The sequence below is a fragment of the Leptonychotes weddellii genome, chromosome 7 (assembly GCF_054177405.1).
Source record: "Leptonychotes weddellii isolate Sample4059 chromosome 7, ASM5417740v2, whole genome shotgun sequence".
NCBI lineage: Eukaryota > Metazoa > Chordata > Mammalia > Carnivora > Phocidae > Leptonychotes > Leptonychotes weddellii.
Genome location: NC_138375.1, coordinates 33,492,196 through 33,515,740, shown reverse-complemented (window position 1 = coordinate 33,515,740; position 23,545 = coordinate 33,492,196). Strand labels below are relative to the sequence as shown.

Genomic DNA, 23,545 nt, shown 5'->3' with positions numbered 1-23,545 from the left:
AACATGAACATTTTGTTTTTTTATAGGTGCTTCTCAAGACAGTATATATTCACTGTGGAGAAACAGAAAACCTTTTCCAAAAGTTCTTTTCTTTTAATAAAATGACAAATATCTATTTCTAAATATGGCTCAGGGATAAGTCTACAAAATGTTAATGAATAGTCAAAGGTCAGCATACACTGTTCTTATTGCTTTGGACATAACATAATTTAGTTTTTGCCATTCCACTTTGTAATCTACTTCAAACCATTTTGAACAAAGTGAAGATTAATACAACTCTAAACTGATAAAGAAGAAAATCATACTGTACCATAAATATTTGTCAGAGATGGAAGAAATAATGAGATCCTTCGGGAAGTAGATAAATCAATTTTGCAGAAAAACCCTTTAGATTTTTATTTCTCCAAAGGTTTATCATTATTGCAATGATGCTAGACAAATAACCTGGTTATCATTTACTCCACTGGCTTTAACGCCAAAAGAGAGTTAACAAGTGTATTAATAATCAGTATGGAAAATGGAAATAAAAGGTAAAGCAGTAATATGTTTCACCAATGATGCTTTCGGTGGCAAGTGTCAAAAATCCAAATCGAATGAACTTTAAAAATGAGACCTTGATTGTAAGTTCAGAAACGTATGTTGGACTATAGCTGTTGGGGGTGGGGGAGTAAGGGTGAGGTACTCCACTATGGTTTAATTGTTCAATTCAGCAGCTCAACAATGTCATCAAGGACTCAGATTTTTCCCATCTTTGCTCTCTTAGGATATACCAGTCTCACCTCTGTCTATTATCGTGTATTTTCTCTCTCTCTCTCTCCTTCCCCTCCTCCCACATACACATTCGTACACACACCCTTCCTTATCAATCCATCCACTCATCTTTGACTCTCGGTCTGTCTACGCTTTTCTCTTTTGGTCTCTTGGTCTTCCCATCTCTCACATTTTTCCCTTTCTTTCTTTTATATTTTGCCACAGTAGTAGGGTTTAATGACACTGGGCATTCTTTCTGGGAGGAGTAAACTTCTGGATGAGTCCTGAGATGAAGCAGTCCTCTCAGCCGTGTGGGGACTACACTCTGGAGTTTCAGGGATTACTACTGTCCCCTACTATGATGCTTCCTTATATGATCAGTGTATTTTACCCACTGCCTTACTCTTAAACATCAACAGGCAGGGAAAGATCACTAGATTTTTGAGAAAAGCCTCCAGCACAATCAAAAAAAGAAACCTGGAGAAAACAGAAACAATGAAGGAAGGAAACTAAGTTTATATAGAGAAATACAGATATTGAATACAGATGGTACCCAACTTAGAATGGTTCTACTTATAATTTTTTTTACTTTACAATGGTGCAAAAGTGATAAGCATTCAGTAGAAACCATACTTGGAATTTTGAACATGGATCCAATAAATTACAGAAAATATTCAAAACTTTACCATAAAATAGAGCTTTGTGTTAGATTGACTTTGCCCAGCTGTAGGCTAGTGCAAGTATTCTGAGCACATTTAAGGTGGCCTAGGCTAAGTCAATGATGTTCAGCAGGTTACATGTATTAAATGCATTTTCTTTTTTTTTAAGATTTTATTTATTTATTTGAGAAAGAGAGTGAGTGAGAAAGACAGTGAGTGAGAAAGAGTATAAGTGGGCAGAGAGAAAGGAAGTGGGAGAAGCAACCTCCCCACTGAGCAGGGAGCTCAATGCGGGGCTCAATCCCAGAACCCTGGGACCATGACCTGTGCCAAAGGCAGATGCTTAACTAACTGAGCCACCCAGGCACCCCTTAAATGCATTTTCAACTTAACAATATTTTCAATTTGTGATGGATTTACCAGGATATAATCCCACTGTAAACTGAGTATGATCTGTGCATAAAACAAGAACAAATATTTTAAGTATTTTCAAAAGGAAAAAAATTAAAAATTAAGAAAGAACCCTGGAAATAAAAAATATACTGGCAATTAAAAATTCAACAAAGCAGTTGGAAGATAAAATTGAAGAAACCTTGAAAAAGCAGAATAAAGAGATAAAGACATGGAAAATATGAAAATAAAGATAAGAAACATAAAGGATCATTATAGGATGTTGAAGAGTAGACCCCAAAAAAGGAGTTGAAGGAGGTGAAGAAGTACTATCAAAGATATATTACAAGAAAATTTCCTAGAAGGACAGGAGCCTCTACACTAAAAAGATTTATGAATGCCAAGTCCAAGAGTTTTTTTTAATAAAGTTTATTCCTGGGCACCTGAGTGGCTCAGTTGGTTAAGCGACTGCCTTCGGCTCAGGTCATGATCCTGGAGTCCCCGGATCGAGTCCCGCAGTGGGCTCCCTGCTCAGCAAGGAGCCTGCTTCTCCCTCTGACCCTCTCCCCTCTCATGTGCTCTCCCTCTCTCATTCTCTCTCTCTCAAATAAATAAATAAAATCTTTAAAAAATAATAATAATAAAGTTTATTCCTAACCACATCATTGTGAAATTTCAGAACTTGAAGGATAAAGAAAGCTCTGAAAAGCTTCCAGAGAGATACAAAGACAGGTTTCATAAAAAGGAATTATAATCAGAAAGATACTGGATTACTCCAAAGCACTGGATTACTCAAAAGCAATGTCTTCAAAATTATGAGGAACAATGAGTTCTAACTCAAAATTCTATACTTTCTCTATCATTTAAAATGAGGATCAAATCAAGTTATTTTAGACATGCCCAGACTCAAACAAAAAATGACCTTCAACACAACTTTTCTTTGGCAACCGGAAGAGTGTGTGTCTTTAAAAAAAAAAAAAGGACGATAACATATCAAACCTACAGAGAATATGGGTCAGAGTCAAGAAAAAAGGACTCAAGAAAAGACTCCAGGATAGGTCAGGAAGTGGGAAGGGATAAGTCTCTGATAATTTATTTGATAAGTTTAACCATTTGGGAGAAAATTACTGAAAGCCATGACAAATGTTCTAAGATATTTTTTTAAAAAAAATAATTGATATATAGTCAAATAAAAGCTAATGGAAAAAATTCATAGGCAATTTTTAACACTAGGGAAAATAAAAAGTTGTAGAAGGAAAAACATATAGTTATAATGGTATAGTCACTATAAATGTAATGTTAATTACTGATGCAACCAAAAATTGTGAAATGGCTATATTGAGAGATTAGGGGATAAGAAGATACAAGAGAGATAAATACTAATATAACATGCATTCAACAGAAACTGTCTAAAATTGTTAAGTCAATAAAGAGCAGTTAAAGTGTATTATTTTAAAATATGGTAAGTACATTGATTATAAACTCACACTGATTTTGTAATTATACATGTGTTTACTTCAACAAATACAGAATTAAAAAAAAAGAAAACTCCCCACTGATAACAAAGGAGATATGAACAAAGAAAAACAGGATAAGACCAGCCTTCATTCAAATCCAAAAGAAACAGTCAATATAGTCAGTTTTCAAAAGAAAATCTTGGCAAGTAGTATGGTCTTTACACTTGGCTATCTTTCCCTGAAAAGCAGCAGAACATGTCCCCTCATCAATCAATCACTCTCCCTCTCCCTGGAATAGCTCTTTGGAATATATTCCAAAGATCAAGTCTTAAGATCATTCAAATATTATATTCAGACATTAAGAGGTTAGATCTTGATGAATTTTAATCAGGAATTTTAATCAAACCTTCAGAAATTGCTGCATTGTCTTTGAGAAAAAATTATGCATTCTAACTAGCTGTTAAGCCTTTTTAATTGTTACTGTGACATGAGTATTAAAAAATCTAAATTTAAAACATCTGCAAAATACAAAAACACCCTCAGCGAATTAGCAAATGAGCAACAACTATAACTTCTATGTATCAAAGAAAGTTCCTTTCCTGCAGGATCTGGACCACGGGAGGTAAATACTGATTACTCATATATTTATGTTAATTGAATGATGAATTATGTACTCTAAAGAACTATGCTTACATTATATATAAACAACAATTTACACTGATGCATGGTGGACAAGTGTTTGATTTATTAAATCAATAAATGCTCTTATAAATGTGTATAAAAAGATTTTATATATCAGTTCACAAAGAACATATTGATTTAGTGAATTACATAAATATATGCAAATCTAACACTTAGACAAGACTACCCAATAAAAAAGTAGCTATGTAGATTTTTGTGTAAATTATGAAACCCTTGAGTAACAATTTCATAAGCAAAATATATGCATTCCAGTATATGGAAACTGCAGAAATCAATCACTCCATGCTACTAGCATCACAATGGAATATAAAAAATGAATGAGGAAATGTTCAGATTAACCATATTTTATTTAAATAAAAGCACTCTGAAAGCATACGGTGTTCGACAAAACAAAAAGTATTAATACTGTTCTTTTTCTTATTATTAGTAGTAATAATACTATTTTTTTTTAATTTTTTTTTAAAGATTTTATATTTATTTGCGAGAGAGAGAATGAGAGACAGAGAGCATGAGAGGGAGGAGGGTCAGAGGGAGAAGCACACTCCCTGCCGAGCAGGGAGCCCGATGTGGGACTCGATCCCGGGACTCCAGGATCATGACCTGAGCCGAAGGCAGTCGCTTAACCAATTGAGCCACCCAGGCGCCCAGTAATAATATTATTATTGCCTCCATTTATTGTGGGTAAAATTCTAAGCTCTGAATTAAATATTTGTGCTTGTGTGAGTTTATTATAACAAGTTATTATTTCTATGTAGAAATTAGAGAGATTAGAGACCCAAGATCATGAAGACCCTAGATTCAAACCAGAACTTTTAGACTCAAAACCCTGGTCTTAAACACTAAAATTATTAAGCAGGCTTGGTTTCTGACATTGACCCTCACAAGAAGTTTACAATCAAAAGGCTCCAGGGATAACCAAATGGGATAGGAAGACGATTAAATGATTTTCAGGTAAATGAAAATTGATACCAGACATGAAAAGTTTTGGATCCCATAAACCAACTATTCAGAACATACAGTTTCTAAAAACATTTAAGGAAAATATTTAAAACCCAATAAAAGATACACAAAAGAATATAAAACTTCACAGAAACAAAGTTCTAAACTTCCAATAAATTTAAAAAATGTTCCAACTCATCAATAATCAGTAGATGCAAATTAAAATAACAATGGAATATGATTTAACCCTATAATATTGGTATGAACTTTAAAATGTAACATAAACTACTGGCAAGAATCGGGGAAATGGTGACTTTCATTCTCCCTGAAACATAAAATGATACAAACAATTTAGAAAGCAATTTTGAATATCAGCCTATCTTAATCCAACAATTCCACTTTTAAAATATACCCAAGAGAGAATCTCGTTCAAGTATATAAAGAGACATACAAAGATGCTCAATAAAATTAATACCTATACTAACTTGAAATAACCACATAATAGTGGAATACAATAATTCCACTACAGTGAAATTGTTATCAGATCATCCAAGGGTTTAAAAGTGAATATATATCATGTTTTACGGAAAAGATACATTTCTGGCATGCTGTATTCAAAATATGTGTGTAGGGGCACTGGGAGGCTCAGATGGTTGGGCGTCTGCCTTCAGCTCAGGTCATGATCTCCAGGTGCTAGGATCAAGCCCCACGTCGGGGTCCCCCTCAGCAGGCAGTCTGCTTCTCCCTCTCCCTCTGCTTCTCCCCCTGCTCAGGCTCTCTCTGTATCTCTCTGTCTCAAATGAATAAATAAAATCTTTAAAAATATATATATGTGTAAAGTGAATAATTCAGGGTCTTCATTTTGAACATAAAATTATTTATTTATGACTTTCTTCAAATTACACACTTCTTCAGTACTTTGAAACACATCCAATATTAAAGAATTCTTTTACATATATGCGGTGGAGACATCATAATAGGACTAACAACACAAACCTGTTTTACCAAATACCAGGGTTCTTGAAAGAAGAAAGACTGTAAATCAAAACTAAAAATCAAGAAGTTAAAGGTTAAAGACACTTTTCGGGCCCAAACCACAAATAAGTATATCCTGAAGATTTAAAATTCAGTGAATCTTAAAAATTTACACATTCCAAAAATATGTCTAACCTAAACTCCCACTACCTTCCTCCCAATCCTCTTTTCATAATCTAACAGAGCACTTCACTTATCACTTATATTTCCCAAACATACAAGCTCTTCAGTTCCCAGTGCCTTTGTAAATGCTCTTCACTTTTCCTAAAATGTTTTTATCTAATCCTCCTGATTGGGTCCACCCACTTCATCTTCCAGAATCTTCTTCCTTCAAGAACTTTCCCAAACTTCTGAGACTTCCTGTCTGGATGCTAGCTTCTCCATTCTTCTATTTCAGTAATTACTACTCTATCTTATAGCTATGTGTTTACCTGTTGGTTTTCTTTAACTGGACCATCCGTTACTCAAAAGCAAAGACGCTGTGTCTATTTATCCTTGAAATCACCATTACCTAGAGAATTGGACTTAGCAGATACATACGTGTTGGCTAAATAAATGAGTATCATGCTTAGTGAATGCAAAGGGGCGGGAATAAATGTGTGGTTTTAGGAAATTTAAAAATAGTCACCTTCCTAGATAATGGTGAAATCATAAATATAAGTTTACCCACAGGGGTTTATAATTGGGATATGAGTTAATTTATTATTACTATTATCATCATCACTATCATTTCTGTTGTTACCATTATTACCTCTAGTTTGAATAATCACTCTATTTCAATCTGAAATTATTGTAACACCTACATGAGCAAGCTGTTCTGACCATCAGCAATCTAAAGAGTTATAACAATAACCTTGATTCATGAACACTATGACCCTTCACCTCTCAAAGATCCTATTCAATTCAAGCTGACCAACATCATCCAGCTCTTACTGTGACAATCATATTGTAGCAGGGAGGAGCGTTAGCTCTGCAGCCAGTCTGAAAGTTCAAATCCCCATCTGCCACTTCCTACTCATGTTACCTAGGACAAGTGACTTAATCTTTCTATGTCCCAGTTTCCTAATCCATAAAATAGATAAAAACAGTGATGCCTCATTTAACAGACTGTATTAAGTATTACATGAATTAATACATAAAAAATATTTAGAATGGTGCCCAACATACAGTAGGTGTTCATCAACCATTATATATCATCACATTTATACTGTCCACCTGTAAAGTTTGAATCACGTATTTTACAAGTTACCAGTAATACTTGTCATGAAATATACTAAAATGTCTATATAACAGGCAACGTCAGTTGCCTATAGTGTCCTTTCTTCCTTCCTGAAAAAAAAAGTCCTGATTTCTTTCAAGTATCCACTTCTCTTGCTTCCAAGACTTAGAGTAAGATGGCCCCATCCTTAGCTCCAAATTGGCCCAATAAGAATGAAAGAAAGGATCTGAATTCCTGACTTACATGACGGACTTCCCCTCACTCTTTCCATTGAATCTGAACAAGCAAGTAAGCAAAATACCAGTTGTTATTGGCAGCCATCCTGAAAGCCGGAGGAAAACCTACCTTAGGATGAAGCCTATATAACCAGCTCCTTGATGACATCACTTAGCCCCTGCCGGCAGCTTCCTGCAGTTCCTGTCTTGCATAATAAATTTCCTTCATTTTTAAGTCAGTTTGAGTCCCAGCATTTTGTTATTTGCTGTCAAAATATCATAAATGAAGCAGAAGCAGTGTGTCTGGCGTTTCTTTGTAACAAAGGTAACCTGGCTGAGACAAGGATATCATCCCTGACGTGATCACAACAGACTACCACTCCAGTAAAGAACATACTTTGTTTAGGGTTAAATCCCCATATGCTGCCCACGGTGTTGCAATTATAAAATACTGTATCAACCAAAGACTTGCTTAGCCCCAAGAATTGGTAAAAGGTGAAAGATGTATACAATCTGAAGAGAAACCAGAGTATTCTTAGCCCCAAGAATTAGGAAATAGTTCACTGACATCTCACCATTGATAGAGAAACTGCTGATCCCCAGCCACCACTATCAAAAAGTACTTTGTAAATCCTAGTATTATGCTGCTCAGGGCTGGCTAGAGTTGTTTATTACACCAATCCCAACAAATGTATAGTGCACGTTCGTTTTAGTTATTGCCGTGTAATACTTCACATGTCACGAAAATGGTGACCAAGTATACTCTGACACCTTAGAGAGGTTCTCACACTTTAATCCTCTCAGTATTCCCCCGGGATTCAAGTTAAAATACAGGTTTCCAGGCATCACACCCAGCAAACGGGATTCAACTGTTCTGAAGTGGGACTCAGAAATCCACATTTTGCATGCACTTCAGTAATTCTGATGCAACCAAACCCTAAACCACATTTTAAGACCCACTGCCTGAGACCAGATTAAAATATATATGAAGGAAATCACAGACACCTGGCAACACATTACAAGGTATCTTATGATGACACTCAAGTCCTTGCCCAGTCCTGCGGACTCTTTATAAACATATGCATTTTCAGTTCCTCTGCTAGTTATCTCTGTATCACTTAGATCTTATTTTATCACCTACACATTGTTTACATTGTATCTGCAGAAACTCTTTTATTTTTATTTTTCAATTGGTCTGCACTTTGGTGCCTTGAAATAATACACCTAGATCATTTCTTAGTCCATCAATTTCTGTCAGTAACCCGACTCCCCGCTACCCTTCACAGCTGAGCCAGATATTACAGAAAATAGTCCCTAGATGTTCGGCCAAAAGGTATCACCAATGTTCTTTTCATCTTTTACTTCTAAAATCACACATTCTCCTGAGCCATGCTGACAGAGAGCAACTAACTGTCTTAACCAGTGAACTATTTCTGAAAGTAATAAAAGTACTTGCTTTAAAAACTTCATTTTCAACAATTTATCTCTATGTAATTACATTTCCAATTTTTATATGCTTTATTGCAGCTCTCCGATTTTAAAAAGAAAATGAGCCCAGTTAACTAAAAATAAGTCAGTCATCTTTTATCAAATTAGTATTTTTCTTTTCTCACTTGTGTGACACATTAGGAAATGGCAATTAAAAGAGAAGCAAGCTAATTAGCTACCGTGGCTGCTTTCCTATAATCAAGTGAGGCACGTAGATGCAGAAAAACTACATCTCATTCACATGTAGAAAAACCCTTGATTTACTCTGGAGTCTGGAAACTCATCAAAGCATAACACAAACCCAAAGAGAAGCTCCTCTACAGCACTAATCATGACAATAATTACAATTTTAAAGTATACACTCTTCAACGTTTAAAACGAAAATGTCCACCAAAACATTTTCCACCGTGTGTATTAGTGTCAGTCCGCCTTGAGGAGATAATCAGAATAGCAATAAAGGCACTGGTTCTGGCAGTTTGGAGTCTGTCCGTTTGTAAATGTCATACCCCCCTCCTGTGCAGTATTCAGGCTTCCACTCGCTTTCTAAGGAAGCAAATTATTAATCATTAAGTAATCCTCAATTTAAAAATTACACTGCTCGAAAGTAATCTTGCAACTGTACACATAGATCAGCAAATCCAGACTTCCAAAAACATTTTAAAAAACCATTCTTCATGTTTATTTTAAAGCAGCACTGTCCAAAAATAATATATAACAAGCCACATATGTAATTTTAAATTGTCACATTAAAAAGATAAAAAGGAAGATAAAAATCAATTTTTGGGCGCCTGGGTGGCTCAGTCAGTTAAGCGTCTGCCTTTGGCTCAGGTCATGATCCCAGGATCATGTCCTCGGGTCCAGTCCAGAGTTGGGCTCCCTGCTCAGCGGGGAGTCCGCTTCTCCCTCTGCTCCTGCCCCCACTCGTTCTCTCAATCACTCTCTCAATATCTTTCTCTCAAATAAATAAATAAAATCTTTAAAAAATAAAAAAAATAAATAAATGATCAATTTTAATAATATATTCTATTTAGCCCCATATATCCAAAATAGTATCATTCCAGTACGTGATCAATATGAAGATTATTAATGGGACATTTTACATTCTTTTTATTATACTAAATCTTTGAAATCTGGTGCATAGTTTATACTTAGAGCACATCTCAATTCAGCTACAATTCCAGTGCTCAAAAGCCACTTCTGGCTTGTAGCTACCCTATCTTTAGAGGTGAGCATTTAGGGAATAACAATTAAGATAAAGTAAATGACCATGTGCTCACTTAGGTATTAATACCTCAGTCAGGGTAGCTTTTCAAAGATGGTAGAAAAACGAACAGTATTTTCTGATTATGATCTGAAAAAAGACAGTTAAAATGGCCTTCTTTGGATAGTCAGTTCATGATCAAAATCTACATATGCCAAGAGAATTACTGGGATATATAGACATAAGAGCTAGCCACAGGAGTCAATAAATATCAGATCTCCCATCTAGAATGAGAAGAACTTTGAGGTACCTTGAGTCTCAAAGGCTGAAGTAAGCCATCCTCCTCAGCCTAAGGCAGATTTGACACGCTGTCTGTGGAAGGCACCTACCTATAAGACTTCTAGCTACAGGAAAGATTTAATGCGAGTAAAGAGGGCAAGTTAAATAAATGTTAAGTGAAGTTCAAAATAACAACAAAATCAATCGTTTCAATACGTAATCAATTAAATCTTAAATTTTGCCTTATGGAGTGGTACTTTCTCCTATAAATCATGTCTAAATATGGAAAATTAACGTTCAAAAAAATGAATGTTCAGGGGCACCTGGCTGCCTCAGTTGGCAGAGCGTGGGCCTCTTGACCTTGGGGTTATTGAGTTCGAGCCCTATATTGGGCGTAGAGTTTACTTAAAAAAAAAAAAAAGGCAAAGAATAAATGTTCAGGGTGTTATAAAATGAGGGGCCTGGGGGAACTTTAAGGATCTAACATAGAACCTTTCATACAAGAAAAGCAGAAGTTGCAAGATACTGAGGTATCAATCCATGGACATCAACAAGCTTACTGAGAATCTGTTATTTGTTATTGGAAACGTATTGTGAGTGTATTTAAATTTACTCTTATCGTGACTACATTGTTGTTTCTCACTGAGCTACATCAGTGATAGGGGCTGAAAACCCTAAGTGTTTTCGTTTGGGTTTTTTTTTTTTAGTAAAATATTTTTTTTATTTAAATTCAACTAATTAACATACAGTGCCTAAGTGTTTTAATCATACCGACTTTTGGTATATACCATCTTAGCAAGCATTGTATTGTACCTAGTGATATCCACACAACCAATGGGCTGCATACCTAAAAGTTAACACAGTCACGGCTGGAGAGCATCCTTTAAATCTGACCCTTTCTGTCTAAGTACCAGTGGATGTTCTACCTTCCTTCCTCTACTTCATTACTCCCACTTTACTCAGAAACCAAACTAATGCAAATGGCTTGATCTAGGTTTCTTTTCTCAGATTTCAGTATTTTCATAGGCCCAAGTAAGGTGTGGAAAAAAGAATTGTAATGAAACAACCAAATTAATTAAAAAAAAAAAAAACTGGACAGCACTCACAAGCAGAATGAAGACAATGCCATCAACAAGGTCATACTGTCTAAATAGTCAAGTGATGCTGAAAACCACAGAATTCCAAAGATGCTGTCCAAGGCAACAGTGTGTTTGACTTGGAAGGCCATGATTGAGGTGCTATAAAATATAAGGCTTAGGCAGTTAGTAGGCTTTGACCTTCAGAATAAAATCTGGGGAAGCTGAAAATGGTACAGTATTACCTGGAAAGAAATTTCCTGAGCTTGAAATGCAAAACCAAATAAGCTTTTTCTTATTTTACTCTTCTACTAGTTTTTTCACACTCGTCTTCTGGCAATAAAGTCTAAGCTCTCTGCATAGCTTGCCACAGCCATAGTTTTACATTCACCAAGCCCATGAATATAAACAAGCAGATTACGATTTTAATTTACTCCCATCCTTTAATGGTTTCCAAGATGAAGGATTAAGAAATCTGAGTCCACGGGCGCCTGGGTGGCTCAGTCGTTAAGCGTCTGCCTTCGGCTCAGGTCATGATCCCAGGGTCCTGGGATCGAACCCCGCATCGGGCTCCCTGCTCAGCGGAGAGCCTGCTTCTCCCTCTCCCACTCCCCCGCTTGTGTTCCTTCTCTCACTGTGTCTGTGTCAAATAAATAAATAAAATCTTTAAAAAAAAAGAAATCTGAGTCCATTTATTCAGACTTGTTTTTTACAAATAAGCAAAAAGATCGGTTTCTAAAAATTAAAAGGGGGGAGAAAAGGGCTTGTCTTTTAGATTTGTTTTCCCCGCCAAGAAAAATCATGTGCTGTGGAAAAAGTCCTGAAGTGAGCAAGAAAGTGTGTCTTGCACACCAAGTGAGGCCCCTGCATGGGCACAGGCTGTGTGAGGTGGGATCAGTTCTTTCTCTCAATCTCAGGTTCCCCACCGATGTGACACCGGAGATTGTTCAAGCTTGGACACTGAATCTGGGACATTTCTGGCTTCTCCCTAAGAACAAAACTGGAACAGAAAAGGCAACAAACACCTTACCTCCTGAGCACTGCAAACTTTTTTTTTAAGATTTTATTTATTTTACTTGAGAGAGAGAGAGAGGGAGAGTGTGTGCAGGTGCACGGGGCGGGGGGGGGAAGGGGGGGGCCAGGAGCCGCGGCGCACAGAGGGAGAGACGAAATCCCAAGCAGACTGTGTGCTTGCGCTGAGTGCAGAGCGCAACGTGGGGCTCGATCCCAGGACCCTGAGATCATGACCTGAGCCGAAACCAAGAGTTGGAGGCTTAACCAACTGAGCCACCCAGGCATGCCCAGCACTGCAAGCTTTCAAAGAGAAATGAGAGAAATGAAAAGCTGGAGCAGCACTTGGAACAATGAGGGATCTAGGGGTTATCTAGGCCAACAGTACGAAAATATCTACCAAAAGCTCTTTTCTTTCTCTCTCTTTTTTTTTTAAATTCCAGTATTATATTAGTTTCAGTGTTACATTAGTTTCAGATGTACAATATAGTGATTCAATACATTGCTCAGTGCTCATCATCACTGGTGTACTCTTAATCCCCTTCACAGTTTCACCCTTCCCTCCATACCTCCCCTCTGCAACCACCTGTTTGTCTTCTGTATTTAATACCAAAGCTTTTTAAAAGTTCATTCTGTTAAATTCATTCTCTCTTCACTAAATGCTATGAAATTAGGATTTCCTTATATCACACTAATTACACAAAAAGTTCCTACAACACTTTGTCGTGTTTATGTCATATAGTTTCCTAGTCTCTCATTTTCATTACATTTATGGTGTAATTGAGGTGGTAAGATAAAGGAGGAAAATATTCCTTATGAAGTTTGAGTAGTTAAACAATAACAGGTTTTTGTTTTTTGTTTTTTTGCTTTTAGAGAGAGAGAGAGCACGTGAGCAAGTGGGGGTGGGACAGAGGGAGAGGGAGAGGGAGAGACAGAATGGGAGTGGAGCCCAAGCAGTTTCCACTCCCAGTGTGGAGCCCGAGCAGGGCTTGATCCCAGGACCCTGAGGTCATGACCTGAGCCAAAATCAAGAGTTGGCACTTCACCAACTGAGCCACCCAGGGGTCCCAACAATAACAGAATTGTTAAAAGAATGAAAGCTCAAAAACTGAAAATGTTAACTCAAAGTGTGTGAGATGTGTGTGTGTGTAACTGTCTGCAACATGTAAATGCCCATTAAATGTTAACCATTTTTAATGTCACTGTTCTCTTTCTTGATACTTTTCTGAATTATTGTCAACTTTAAAAATCCAAGGTATCACTAAAGGCAATGCAGCTTCTCCTTCCTTTGAAATATTACTGTACATGTAAGTCAATATCACACGACACTCACCTTACTTACATCAAATTTCTTCATTAAACTAAGTTTTATCAACTCTGCCCCAATACAGTTTTCTGGAAAACAGGGATCTCCTTAACATTTTTCACAAGAGCACTAGATATATTTCATTGGCTATCTTTTGCCTGATTGCATAATGAAATCTAGCACATTCACTGTGCTAGCTGTTACATTCCCAGCAGCCAGCAAAGTGCCTGCCACATAGTAGATGCTAATAAAAACTTACAGAATCAATAAATTAGAGATGCAGTCCATTCTTCTTTTCTAGTAAGCCTTCCCCAAATGACAGTATTTTTCCTTAAGAAGTAAATTAAAAACAAACTTCCATCCCTACATTAAGAATATTTTGAAAGTTCAAAATCCTAAGGCAAAAAAATAAAAATAAATTTTTACTAAGAAAAAAGTCTTACGGCAAATATAAACTCGGCAAATGTAAAAACAAAACTTTATTAATGGCCTCCCATTTTTGACATAAAATCTTCAAAAGAAAATCTCATAAGGTCTCCAGATGAATACCTTTTTAACGAGACAGTACTGCAATCTTGAAAAGGCCTATTATTCAAACACTAATGTCTGGCACAAAGACAAAGCCTCTCAAAGGCTTGCAACACCGAAACTGCTAGAGCAATGGGCTGAACATGCAGGTAAGTCATTCATGAAGATTCACCAGCGTCTCACGTGTGAAGAGCACCATGTGAAGTGCTATGCAAACCACCACAAAAATGAAATAGATAAGACAGGTTCTGTTCTTAAGACAAGGAAACTCTATGACCCCATGATAAATGGTGTGACAGATACCTAGTTTTTCAACCTCTCCTCCTTTCCCTTCGATCCAATTAAGATCAACATAGGAACAATAATTCCTATGAATAATTGAGTAGGCACTCATTTGCCATATTGATAAGTTCACTACAATATAGTCATTTATTCCTCCCCACAACCTAGTGAAGAAAGTCACTACTGTGATTATTTCATAGTTTAGATATGAGACTGAGGAAAGGAAAGATTAAATAACAGGCAAAGGTCCGAAACGTAGAAAAATAGGAAGAAAGATTTTGAAATTCTGAAGCCAGGCGTGAGTAATTCCAAAATCTTACTCTCTGACCATGTCTTTGTTTTACTTTCCCAATCCTAACGAAGTATACAAATGTCATAGCTGCCCTAACGTCACACCCAAGGGCATCTCCCCTTTGAGGCTTTCCTCTGAGAGGCAGGTGTGCGGCCATGGTGGGATGTATCAAAGGACTGGAGAACAAACAGTGAGCTCACTCAGATCAGGGCATTTGACAGTTTTGCTCTGCACGGCTGAGAACACAGCCTGAAATGCATTATTTGATGCTTCAATTACTTCTACAGGAGGCTTAAAGCCGTCTGATACTATACTAACAAACAACAAAATTTCTAACCAACTCTTGTTAAATAAAGTAGAGAGAGAAACTGGGTGGAGGGGTAGAGCAGTGCTGTAGCAATGATATTTGAGATACTATACTTTTTTTTTTTTTTTTAACCACAGGTAAGAGAAGTCAGAAACAAAGGTGTCATTTACTAGATTTTTAGTTTGGAATGAACCAGGGCTTTCTGACTTAGAATTTAAAATATGTTTTAGAAAATAAAAATGTGTTAGAGAATGAAATAACAAAATGAGAAGTCTTGACAACTGTCACTTCAACAGGCAGGTGTGAATTTTAAATGTAGTATTGTCCCAGACGCTACCAATAAAGCAGGAATTTATCTAGTTAAATGATTATTTTACTTTCATGTTTTATCAGTGATCACAGATCAAGTTATTTATTGTCACAAAAGACTCGGTCTAATTATGGCAGTTGTATGATTATGTATAATATGTACTTTTCAAAAACGTTAATGTCCTTTCTTAGAGAAATTAAGTATGATTTAATTAAAAATTAAAAGAGGATGCTTTTACTTCCAAAAGGGCCAAATTTAAGAACAATTACATAAATTGTACGACTAAAGATGAATATATTTTCATCAGGTTTCAAATCGTATATTCTGCGAATTAGTCCCCGAATTCAGGGAAACTGAATGCTGTTTTATTTAAAATGTCAGTTGTCAAAACAAGAAAAAAAGTATTAGTTTTTGTTTACGAGCTAAAACAATCACAACTCCACAATTACACCCATTATTTTCATGAGTCAGAGCTATAAAAACAAGGTCAAATTCTGTAATTTTTTAATAATAAAATTAGGACATAAAAAAGTTCCAGGTTTCTAAACAAGAAAGGAAGAAGTTCTAAATGCTGTGTATAACTGTGTTACTGAACAAAAACAAAAACAAAAATTCAATATGTACCCTATCTATAGCCTTTTGAGCAAGCAAGGTCTTCCCAGATGGGACTATGTATCCCTATCTATGCAGAACAGTAAACAGTTTATTTTGCAGTCACTAATCAGTACGTGCTTTAAATGGTCTTTCCAAGCAAACTTTGTCTCTTTAGCAACCTTATAAATTTTTCAGACTTCAAAAGAGCCATTTGTATTAGCCAAAGTCACTTCAAATCTGATTATTCAAATTGTAAATGTAATTACATAATCAGAGTGTCATACATATTATTTGCCATTTGTGGAAACTATGCCAAGGAAAGCAAATTAATATTTATAAAAAGGACTGAGATAAAGAAGCATATTCTTTTTGTTAGAAAAATTAAAGGTTTTATCCCCAAATAAGCAAATCCCTGTGCTTAGAAGTTTGTTTTAATGACTTCCCTCAATCCACAGCTGTCACATCTAGTCAACACACCCCACCCAACAAATCCAATCAACATCAATCCTACTATGCTGCTACTGAGTTTCTCTTCAGTTCATCCACTTGTCCCCATTCTTATAGCCACTACTCTAACAGCATCCGTTATCAAATATAATTATATAAAACACTTTCCATCTTACCATTCTATTGAGAAAAAAAAAAAATGGGTGAGAAAAGGCCCAGACAACCTAGAGTTAACTGAACTCCAAAAGTTATAATCTATAACTTGAATTCATGTCAATCAGTAAAAATAAATCACATTTAAAATGAGAATGAGGGTATTCAAACAATATAAGACTTAGCTATCAATTATAATATAAAAAAATTCTCCATGGCATCATCTGGGGAATTTCCATTGTCTCATAGATACAAAAATTCAGGAACTCCAATATCATCAGAAAGTATTTTAATGAATACTTAAGATGGATCTGGAGTACTACTTGGAATGTTGTCTAGGAACTACTTCAAGTATGAGAGGGAGGATTGCTAAGTATAATGATTATCCTGAGAGAAGGCTTTTGCTAAATTAAAAAAAAGTCATGGAAGTTTATGAAACAGTAGCTGAATTAACATTACTGCATTAATTTAATATCATATCCATCAGGGGAAAATATAATTTTGAGAAATGATGCCCAACACAAACATTCAGTTATTAAGTATGAGCAACAGTCAAGAAACTACAAACGCTCTTAAAGAGAAAAACAAACATATATTCTAACTCTTACTAATTTAAATATTTGCCTTGAAGCATTATTTAGTAAATTTAGGTCATGTTATATTTTATTTCCTTGCAGTTGATCAAATTAAGTCTCTAATTTCACTGCATTACAGAAAAGCAAAACAAAACTTTATGTTTGGAAACCACATGCCTCTCAAGGAAAAAAGTTTTTATGTGTAAACTTATTTCATCTACCAACTGTGAATGAAGCAATCTACAGAATAATCAATAGTTAAATGGAACTTGGTTTTCCCTGCAAAGAAGGTTTATCCTCTTCTCAGAGAACTTTAAGGAGGAAAATCATATAAAGATAAGTTATTTTTCCAGCATAGTGGCAAAAGATAAAAATACCAGCTTTTTTCACTCCTAAACCAGTGTAATTCTTTTTTTCTGGAAGCTAACTCTGGCACATCTGGCCGTTGGTATAGAACACATGCTGATGATTTAAGACTTAGTCCATCTCTTGACCTTAACCAGTAACCACATCTGAAAGCCTCGTTTTTCTCACCAGAATGTCTACAGCTGGACTTTCAGAAACGGGTTTTGTATTTAGTCTGGTTTAATTCACTAATTTTCAATGAAGATAGGTTCCATAAGCCATTGATGCCTATTTATGGAACTTTTACTTATCCAATGGGTGATGTTAACCTATCAAGAATGTATCGGCCAGAGAAAGACAATGAGGGCCCTCAGCTGCATCAGAAGACCTCCAGTGCCCTAGCAACTTGCTACTACTCAGAATTTGGTCCATACACTGTCCAGCAGCATCTGTTCATCTAGGAGACTATTAAGAATATCACATCTTGGCCCGCCTCAGACCTACTGAATCTGAATCTACATTCAACAGATGCTCATGTAGTTCCTACGACACTCCAGTTTAAGATTTAGTGCAGAACATATTTGGTTTTTTTCATCATTTTGATAATGAAGATAGAACTGTAAGTAATTTGGCTGATCTACAAAGGTCTCTCTAGAACCAAAGTTAGGAGGAATACTAAGCAGGTGATGTTGTCTTAATGAAGTCGGCTAAGTAAACATATGCTTCCTCTGATCTGAACACCTCTTTACACTTAGGCTCTCAAGTCCACTGGGAAACTGGGAGGCAGCTATGGAAATGATTCCATTGAAAATGTATATACACAGGGGCACCTGGATGGCTCAGTCATTAAGCGTCTGCCTTTGGCTCAGGTCATGGTCCCAGGGTCCTGGGATCGAGCCCCACATCGGGCTCCCTGCTCCGCGGGAACCCTGCTTCTCCCTCTCCTACTCCCCCTGCTTGTGTTCCCTCTCTCGCTGTGTCTCTCTCTGTCAAATAAATAAATAAAATCTTTAAACAAAAAATGTATATACATACAGACACTTTGAAATTGGTAAAGTTTTAAATTACTATTGGTATGGTGATTTCTTCTAAAGATTCCCATTCTGCTAAGATCTATGTGCTTTAGGTAATGGGCTTGGCAAGGGAGGAATCCAAAGGATCAACAATGATCCTTCCCATGTTCCAGCATTGTAGGCCCTCCTCAATCTTTCATTCACTTGGTCAGCCATGTGACCCAGGCTTATTTAACACTACCCATGTCCTGCCATGTTATGGATAATACAGGCAGCAGAGAAAAAACAGACCTGACTCTGTCTGTATGGTTCTGAAAACAGGTTATCACCCTCTTCCAGCAACACACACGAGATCCAATGACACCATGGTGTCCTCATTTCTTGAACACAGGGATGTAGAAAAATCTTTCCACTATAGTTCCAAGGAGGCAAAGTAGGGAGAATTTTTCTTCAAAGAAACTTCTTTTTTTCCTGTGAAACTAAGTAAAATCCTGTTCTAAGTCTTCCTAACAGGACACGTCTTCAATAGATTTACTTGGTACGCTTTTAACTTACTAGATAGAAGCTAAAGATCATCTGAGCTATCACATCTTACATAAATAACACCTAGTCTTCTATTCTTTTTCCTTCCCCTCAATCCTTTCAAGGAACCCCTGACCCAGGCTTCTTTTCAAAGTTTTATGTCTTCTTTTTATTTCGTCTAGTGTCTTTTCCTTATGTTCAGAGAGAGGGGGTAAAGTGAAAATCTCATCAGGATTAGAGACTGATTATTTTTTGAGGAACGGTCTCTGGCTTCCTTCCTGCTCTCCACTGTGCTGTAGGGGGAAGAATCCCATTTCTATTGAGATTCTGCTGCATATAAAATATCCTCAGGTATAATTTTTGGCTTTATCTAAGGCAAAGGGTCATTTTACCACAGTAATAAGTAATGAAAAGATGCTAAGGAATAAGAAGGGGATATGAAGAACCTGCTAGAAGGTAATTCATTTGAATTATATTTCAATTATAATACTCACAGATGTTCTAAGATTCCCAGAAAGCCCTGAAAATACAGGAAACTTTAGATTAGTATGAACACCTAAAGTGCAAGAATCATGTTGAATTCATCTTTGTTTCCCTGGTGCCTATGTCTGCTGGAATGGTGGATGAGGAAATCAATGAGTAAATATCTTACATATTTTGTTCTTGGAGGTTTTCTTATCTAAATCTCCAATTTAACCATGAAACACTAATTCCTTCATTTATTTATTCATGCACTTAATTGAGAAACAACTGCTGAGCACCTACGTGTACCAGGCATTGCACTGGGCCCTAGGAATGGTGAGCCACAGACATGACACCATAAGCCCTTGCAGAGTTCATGGTCCAGAGAAAGAAATTAAACTTTGCTCATATAATCACATACAAATGTGTAAAACTGCCTTGCAATGCAATGAGAAATCTCTTGTAGAATTTAACTTAAGGAGAGAGAGAGAGAGACAAAGGGTTTTCCTATAATACTTAAAGCAGTGACCAGAAGCATACAAAGGAAATTAAAAAAGAAAGGCAGTGCCACTGATCCAACACAGCGATTATTATCATTTTTAGTAAAATTATAGTTAATAAGCCATATGCTAAATTACATTATGGATAACAAATGAGAATTTTTTTTTTTTTTTTTTACTTTTTTATTTGAGAGAGAGAGCAGGAGAGGGGGGAACGTCAGGAAGAGAAGGAGACTTCCTGCTGAGCAGGAAGCCTGATGCGGGACTCGATCCTGGGACTCCAGGATCATGACCTGAGCCGAGGGCAATTGTGCCACCCAGGCGCCCAGAATATTATTTAAAAGATACAGAGATATAGCTCTGAGTATCCGCCAACATCGATCACCACCAACACATTAATCAAGAAAATGATACGAAAATTTTGGTGTTTTTTTTTCCTGAAATAAGCCTTTTTAATTTCCTAATGTCTCGATTTAAGTACTGATTTTCTTCTTTCAAATACTGTTGGCCAGGATTTCAAATAAAAGAGATAGGATTTCCAGATAAGATTTTCGCATTTGGTTTAATAACTTTCCAAAAACCCTTGAGCATTTGACTCAGAAGGATATGACTTTCTGATGTCCTATCTGAGTGACAGCTGTGGTGGCAAGCTGGGTGTCAATATCATAAGTGAGAATAAGAACACCGAAGTCCAGAGCAGTAAATCCAAGAGCACAGAGATAAGAAGGTTGCGTCCTCAGTGGCTGATTGCCAACTAAGTTTGCAAAAGCATAAGAAATTCCAACAGCTACAGAGTCAATTAAGAAAGGGGCAAGCAGATGAAGTATAAATGTAGAAATGTTGAAGCCAGAGAAGTGATTAAAGAAAAAAAAAAAAACAACGAGGACTAATGTGGTAAAATCAAGATGAAAGACTTTACAAAAAGAAGACACAGGGACGCCTGGGTGGCTCAGTCGGTTAAGCGGCTGCCTAAGCGTCTGCCTTCCGCTCGGGTCATAACCTCAGGGTCGTGGGATTGAGTCCCACGTTGGGCCCCTGCTCAGCGGGGAGTCTGCTTCTCCCTCTCCCTCTGCTGCTCCCCCTGCTTGTGCTCTCTCTCTCTGACAAATAAATAAATCTTTAAAAAAAAAAAAAAAGAAGACACAAAGGAGAAGGAGGCAGATGAGTGAGGGCAGAGGACAAATAACAATGGATTAACGGATTATAGGTTAACGGATAAATAGGAAATAAGAAGCATATAACATTATTTCAAGGGGAAAGAGAAAAGGAAATATCTAATGGGCAGAAAGGACTGCTACTTTGTTTTCCGATAATAGAATCATGGCTGCCTTCCAGTTTTCATCCTTTCAAATTGAAGATTATGGGCTAATCATTCAAGAAATGTAATGGATGTGGGCGCCTGGGTGGCTCAGTTGGTTAAGCGACTGCCTTCGGCTCAGGTCATGATCCTGGAGTGCCGGGATCGAGTCCTGCATCGGGCTCCCTGCTCAGCAGGGGATCTGCTTCTCCCTCTGACCCTCTTCCCTCTCTTGCTATCTGTCTCTCATTCTCTCTCTCTCAAATAAATAAATAAAATCTTTAAAAAAAAAAAAAGAAATGTAATGGATGTGTTCCATATACATTAAAATATGGTACCTCGGATACCCAAATTTAATTTAAAATTTGTGACAATTTTTCAGTTACACAAGTTTAAGCTAATCTTAAAATAAAACTTTTAAGCTTTCACCCCAGTAAAATTTAAAAGAATTCTGATCTAATTTTTTCTATTATTATTTCGATAAGGCAGCTCAAAGAGTGACTATAAAGTAATAAGAGATTAACCCACAGAAGGAGCTATGGTATGGTTCTACCCATTCCTTTGCTACATTATCTATTTGAAATTAATTCAAAGTAACTTTTTCTTATCCTCATTTAAAACAAAATCTTTCATCTCCCCTGTATAAGCATCAAATTACATCCTGAGTACTGATGTACAGACTTAATTTATAAGATTTACATAATTCCTAACAACAAACAGCATGCATTTTTTTTCACCTAAATCACGCCTTTGTTCAAAAATAAACAGTATATTCAACTGAAATATATCAAAATAATGCCATGGTAGGGAATAATTTAGAATTCACCCAAGTGAAAATTCCTGAAATTTATATTTCTCACAGCAACTGTAAATCACAAAAAACATTGCTCAAGTACACTAAAGCCTGAATTTTGCATATTCAAAAGTAAATCAACTTGCAGTGCTTCTGGGAATAATGAGCCCATATCTGCTGAGTAATTTTTAAATCAAAATAATTTATTATTAGGAAAAGAGTTTAGAAATAATCCATTACCGAACTATACAGTGAAGCAAGGATGCAAATATCAAAAAGAACAAAACTGAACCCTAACCAAAGGAAAACAGTAACTACATTTATTTTTTAAAAGAGCCATAAAAGAAAGAAAGGCTTATTGAAATATTTTGCTTTTTTATTAACAATAATAATCACTAATTAATTAGTGCACATTATTAGTACAGATTATAGAATCTATCCATTTGCTTTTATGAAGTGTGTCTAATAAACATTCAATTAGCTAAACTACTCAGACTCCAACAGTCATTTCAACCTAGTTCAATACTTCAGGAGGTCTGAATGAGCGTGAATCTGGATTGGCTGTTACTTTTTTCATTTTCTAAGCATTGTGGGGGCTGCATGGTCACACCTAAAGCTCAGGCCTATCTGAGCAATGCCAATTCAGTATTGTCAAGACACTACGTTTGTATCCTGGGTTGCTGATTACTCTGTAGAGTCTACATAAGGAGTCTCTACACGTGGTCCCAATTTCTGGAAGGAGGAGATCTCAAGCTGTACTGTCATACTCATAGTTAAAAGCAAGGTTCCCAAAGCCACCCTAAGGAAATGCCTCAAGGACACCAAACTTAGATAAGCAGAGGTGAAACCCCTCCACAGGAAATGTCATTCCAAGACCCTCTGAGGGGATTTTGATGAAAACCAGGAGAATCAACCAACCATGAAAACATATTCACTATCAATTAAATAAATGCAAATTAAAATTATAATGAGATTCAACTTTGCGTGTGTGCAATGGGCAAAAACAAAAAAGAATTCGAACATCTTTGCAGGAGCTAAGTCATGAGAGTGTTGCCGGATGTGGAAATTGGTGTCACTTTCACGAGAGCAATCTCACAACATGTATCAAAAGACTCAGAATTCTCACTGTAGGAATAAACAGACGAGTGCAAGAAAATACAAGTCCAAGGATCCTTGTTCACTGCAGGACAGTGAGAGCAATAAAAATATTGCCTCAAACATAAAGTACGGTACATAAGTGGTTATAAACAATGATTTAGGTTACTGTGGAAAAAAGGCTACTTGTAAAATGCCACTTAGGAATTCAGGATAATCCTTCTTTGTACAGAATAAATTAAAAATGAGAATGAGAGGAACAAGTGTGTACACACGTGTGTGTCTGCATGGTGTGTGTACAGA

The 23,545-nt window shown here is 36.5% G+C and overlaps 1 protein-coding gene across 5 annotated transcripts in view; it reads right to left on the bottom strand.

Moving 5' to 3' along the window:
- PARP8 (poly(ADP-ribose) polymerase family member 8) overlaps window positions 1-23,545 on the bottom strand; it is a 167,805-nt gene that overhangs the window by 115,524 nt on the left and 28,736 nt on the right. The window lies entirely within an intron of this gene.